We start from the raw sequence: 5,973 nt of genomic DNA, 5'->3' as shown, positions 1-5,973 counted from the left end.
AAAAAATGTTTTAAAAAGCAAAGCAAAAAACAAAGTGCTAGATTTTTTTTTCCTAATGCTTTTCCTGCATCAGTTGAGATCATGGTGTGAGTTTTAATCCTTTGTGCTATCAATGTGGTATATTACATTGTTTAATTTTCTTATGTTGAACCACCCTTGTCTTCCTGGGATAAATCCCACTTGGTCGTGGTGTATAGTCCCTTTAATAGACCATTAGATTTGGTTTGCCAGTTTGTTTGGGTTTTTTTTTTTTTTGATGATTTTTACATCTCAAAATCCTCAAAAAGGATGTTGGTGGGTAATTTTCTTGTGATGTCTTTTTAAAATTTTTTTATTAGAAAGGTTATGGGTTTGCGGAACAATCATGCATGAAATACAGGATTCCCGTACCCCTCCCCACCATCAACACTTGAGTTGGTGAGGAAAATTTGTTACAATTGATGAAAGCACCTTTCGGTAATTCTACTATTTTTTTAAGTAATTAACATTTATTACAACTGATGAAAGATTGTTTAAGTAGTACTATTAACTATGATCCATAGTTTACATTGGGGTATTTTCCCCCATTTTCCCAGCCTATTATTATATTTTCTCATTCATGTCTTTATTTTTTTTTATTTCAATACAATTTTTTTGATATATCTCATGTGTTCACATACCATGTGATCATCCAAAGGTACAATCAGTGGTTCACAGTATCATCATATAGGTGTGCATTTATCACCACAATTGACCTTTTTTTGAAAGATAGTATATATATATATATAAGCAATAAATTTCAAAGCACACCGCAACAATTAGTTGTAGAACAGATTTCTGAGTTTGTATGGGTTCCGATTCTACAATTTTAGGTTATTACTACCAGCTGTTCCAAGACACTGGAGACTCCAGAAATATCAATATAACGATTCAGCAATCATACTCATTTGTTAAACCCTACCTTCTTTGTATAACTCCACTGTCTCCTTTGATCGTTCTCCCACTCTCACTGTTATTTTATTACTCAGCTACCCATACACTGGATAAAGAGGGTGTCAGTCACAAAGTTTTTTAAAATGCAATTGTATTGAGATATGTCCCCTATAGTCATCCAAAGTGTACACTCAGGGGTACACAATATCATCACACAACTGTGCATTCATCATCCCAATCAATCCTTGAACATTTCCATTATTACCCCAAAATACACATAAGAATAAAAATAAAAATGAAAAAGAATACCCCAAACATTTCATACCCATTATCCCCACTCATTTTTGTGTCCTTATTTTTTTTACTCATCTGCCTATACAATATAGGGAGAGTCACAAGGTTTTTACACTCATAAGGTCACATGATGAAAACTGTATAGATCAAAGATCTAATAGATCAAAAGGTCAAGGCCACTGGATTATAGTTCAATAACTTCAGCTATTTCCTTCTGGCTATTCTAAAACACTAGACTCTAAAAAGAAATGCCTATGCAATGAGTCAGGAATCACAGTCAGTTGAAAATCTTAACTTCTCAGTTACAACTTCTCCCTCTCATTTGATCATTCTCTCAGTCTTTAAGGATATCTAGACAATGATAATTCTAACTCCTTCATGCTGAAAAGGGGTGCCAACACTATGGGGTAGAGGAATGAAACTGGTTGATGTTCTTGGAGATACCGATACCTCTAGATTTTAGGGCTTATCTGTCACAGGAGCCATCTGGAGGCTTTAAGTTTCTGTGAAAATAAACTTAATAGCTAAAACTTTTAAAAAGTCGTAGATGGAGCCCAAGGTATTCTTTAGGGTTTTTCAGGAACACCGTTGGTTGGGACTTGGCGTACTGTGGGAATTTGCGTGATCTGGTTGAAGCTTGCATAATAGTAACCTCCAGAATGATCTCTTAACTCTGTTTGAAATCTCTTAGCCACTGCCCTTGTGATGCCTTTATCTGGCTTTGGTATTAGGGTAATGCTGGCTTCATAGCATGAGTTGGGAAGTACTCCCTCCTCTTCATTTTTTGGAAGAGTTTGAGAAGGATTAGTGCTAATTCTTCAAAGATTTGGTAAAATTCACTTGTGAAGTCATCTAGTCCTGGGTTTTTCTTTGTTGGGAAGGTTTTGGTCACTGATTCAATCTCCTTACGTGTTATACCTGTTGCGATCTCCTATTTGTTCCTGAGTCAGTTTAACTTGAGAATTTCACTGGGACATGAACCGGTCCTAAGCCTTTCCTGAAGCCCCCAGCAGTAAGTGAGGGCCCAGGCAGCCAGGTGCCAGCATTTTTACCCTCCCCACTGCTCTGCCCTCACGTTGGGAAGACAGGCCATAAACCACTGCCCAGGATGCAGTGTGAAGCACCACGTGCCAGCTGGGCTATGCCATGAGACGCTGCCCCTTTAGAGATCTGTGGCCATCCTGCTGCCCGGAGTCCCCACCCCACCCAACACCCTCTGTCTGAGCTTCTGAGCCCACCCACTCCCTCTAGGGGCTTTGGTGGGAGAAAAGCCAGGGTCCCACCCCCCAGGGCCACAGCCAGTGCAAACATAAAGTCATTTCTCACCAACACGGAACGCGCATGCTGGTGTCTGGAGGCTCTGGGAATTGTCATTTGTCATTGTCATTGCCAAGCAAAGCCTCTGCCGCAGACGTGGGAGAACAAAGGCAGGGAAGGCCAGGGAATGTTCCAGGGGCCAGGAAGCCTGGCTTGCCCTTCAGGGCGATTAGGTGCTCAGAAGCAGGGTTTCTACTCATCTCTTTCATTCAGTTCTTGTGTTGAGCACCTACTAGGTGCCAGGCACAGAGGGTAAGCCACTTTAGTTAGAGAAGAGCAGAAGTTTCTGACAAATGAAAAAACAAATCTGGACTTGGTCAGGAGAGACTTTATTTGAAAAGATTATTGCAAGGAAGAAAATGTCAATACAAAAGGGAGAGTGCGCTGAGGTTAAGGTTTGCAAGCGTCTCAAAGGTTAAGCAAAAAAGGTTTTTCTTTTACAGAAAGGAAAGGACAGGGTATACGGAAGTGGGATGAAGGGGCGGTATGATCAGATAGTAGATCACAGAATATTTCATGCCAAGGTCAGCCTATTCTGGGTGAGGCCCTTAAGCGGGGGGGGGGGTGTTGGCTCAGGCTAGGGGTGTGCCAAAGTTTAGGGGTCAGGAGGAGGGAGAGACTCTTAATCAAATTTTGATTAAGTATTTGACAGTGGCTGAGAGAGTTCAAACAGAATCGAGAGGCTACTCTGGCAGTCACTCTTACACAAGCTTCAGGTAGATATTGCTACCTGCCATAACCTGCCAAACTCCAACCAAAACCATGCCAGCCAATCCTAAAGAACACCTAGGGTGATATGTAAGATTCTACAAAGGTTCCAGGCACTAGGATAACTTTCCAGAAACATACAACCTCCAGATGGGTCCCTGGACAAGATAAGTCCTGAAACCCAGAGGGCCCAGCCTCTCCAGAACATCAGCTAGTTCCATCCCCCTATGTCCTATTCTCGACAGCCCTGCCAACATGGAAAAGTTAGAATGGGTATAGCCCAAATACCCCTAAAGAGTGAGAAAAAGATCAAAGGTGATGGTGGTGTTATGCATAGAAGGTAGGATTTAATAAATGAGTATGACTGCTGAATCATTATATTGATATTTCTTTTAGTCTCCAGTATGCTAGAGCAGCTAGAAGTAAAACCTAAAATTGTGGAATTGTAACTCATACCAAACTCTGAAATCTGTTCTACAATTAATTGTTGTGATATGCTTTGAAATCTGGTTTTTTTTTTTTTTTGTATATGTCATTTTTCACAAAAGAGGGAGAAAATGTCAATTGTGATGAAAAAAATATATATGTGCCTTCTAGCCTCCAGGGTTCTGAAAGCATTAGAAGGAAAAATCTGAGATGGTGGAACAGTGGCCCATGACAAACTCTGGGATCCGTTCTGTAACTACTTGTTGAAGAACGCTTTGAAAACTATTGCTTTTTATTTCCTTTGCTTTGTATATATGTTATACAATTAAAAAAAAAGCTTAAAAAAAGAAGCATTTTGATCTGATAGATCAGTAGAGACTAGTGGGTCATCTAATCTCTTATGAGGCAAACAGTGAGAATGTGCAACATCTGCGTCCGTCAGCTTTGTCATACGTAAACAAGGGTGGGGGGAGGCAGACATCTGTGAGAACTGTTCTTTGCAGTAAGCCATTTTCCAGAATACAAAGGTTGGAGGAGACCTCTTAATTTTTGCTGTTTTTGAGAAACACAGGGCTTGGGTAAAGTAAGACGTTGTCAGTTGTCTCCCAGGAGATGACCTTAAGCTGAGATGCAAAGGAGGAGGAGGAGCCAGCCTTGCCCAGATTCCAGGGAACAGCATTCCAGGCAGAGGGAAATGCCAGAGCTAAGGGCTCTGGGGAGAGAAAAGTTTGGGGGAATTTCAGGAGCTCCTCGAAGGCCATGGGGCGGGAGCAGAAAGAGGGGCAGGTTCTGATTTTCAGAACCTGTGACCATTACCTTGTATGCCTCCCCCAGCTGACCCTCCAAAAAAGGACTTTCCAGCATGATCCTGAGATGGGAGAGATTATCGTGGGCTGTCCGTGTGGGTCCTGGATGCAATCACATGTATGCCTAGAAGAGGGAGGCAGGGTGACCACAGAGGCTACAGCCCCAGCCAAGGAGGGCAGGTCGCCAGCAGAAGCTGGCCGAGCCAGGGACAGATTCTCCCCTAAAGCCTCCAGGGGCAGCGTGGCCAGCCCACACCTTGACTTCAGCTCCTTGGAGCTGACTCAGCACTTCTGGCCCCCAGACCTGCGAGAGAACACATCTCTGTGTGTTTATGCCATCTTCCCGTTTGACAATTTGTGATATCAGCTCAGAGGTCAGGGGGGCAGCTGGGGCTACAACTCTGGTGGGGAAGAAGGTTGGATTTCATTCCTAGTGTGTCTGTGTCTCCCGGGCCCTCCCTCCTGCTTCCCTCCGCCTTCCTCCCACCTTCCCTTCTAATGCTCCTGGCATTTCCCGCCCTTTGAAAAATCATTTGATCGTTGCAGCGAGCAGATGTCGGCTTTGAAACTATAAACCTATTTTTAAATCATTGAAAGAAAGTGGGGGATGGTGGAGAGAGCCCCTCATCTCATCTCTTTCTCTTGCCCCTTCTCCCGGCTGTCACCTCCTCTCCTCAAATGTCCCTGCAATGTGCGCTGCCCACCGGCCCCGTGGCTGGGAGCAGCCCCCAGGAGGCCAGCAGGAGAGGCTGAGCGGAGCCTCTGCTCCCGGCTGTCAGCACCCATGCCCGCAGGATGGCTGCAAACGCCGTCTCTCTAAGGGCTGATAAAGCCACACAACCTGCCCGCCTGGAGCCCGCGGCCGCTCGTCCTGATAAGTCGGGGACCTGTCAGCGCCGTGTCCACACCTGCTCCTAAGCAAGTGGGCCTGCGAGCCCCGGCCGCGCCTCCCCCTCCACCCCGGCACACCCCCCACGCCTGCCTGGGACTTCCTGCTACCCGTTTAGGGCCAAGCCCCGGACAGCAGGCCTGGCCAGGTCCCAGTGGCCTCGGGGCGCCCCTTGGGAGCCAGGCAAACAGGGACGGCAATGGGTGGCAATGGGAAGGAGGAAGGTTCGTGCGGGGGGCGGGAGGGTCCATGGAGATGGGACATTTGCCTGCTGCGTGTGCCCCTGTGCATGTGTCCCTGTGCTCTCCTGGGCCTGAGCGCGGGAGGTTGTGCAGAGGTGAGCCTGGAGCCTGACGGTGCAGCCTGGGGGCCCTTCCTACAGGTCACGGTGGGCTGGATTTTCACCTGGGGGCCACCCTGCCCCCACCCACCGGAGATTTTCAGCCACATCCAGAGACGTTATTGGTTATCACAGGAGGAGAGGGGGTGTCACTGGCATCTAGTGGGCAGAGGCCAGGGCAGCTGCTCTGCACCCTCCAGTGCCCAGGCCAGGCCCCACCACAGGGAATCACCCAGTCCTACATGTGCTGCGGCGGAGAAACCCTGAGCTGGAGCAAGTAT

This window comes from Tamandua tetradactyla, chromosome 2, assembly GCF_023851605.1.
Source record: "Tamandua tetradactyla isolate mTamTet1 chromosome 2, mTamTet1.pri, whole genome shotgun sequence".
Taxonomy (NCBI): domain Eukaryota; kingdom Metazoa; phylum Chordata; class Mammalia; order Pilosa; family Myrmecophagidae; genus Tamandua; species Tamandua tetradactyla.
Note: the sequence above shows the minus strand (reverse complement) of the source record.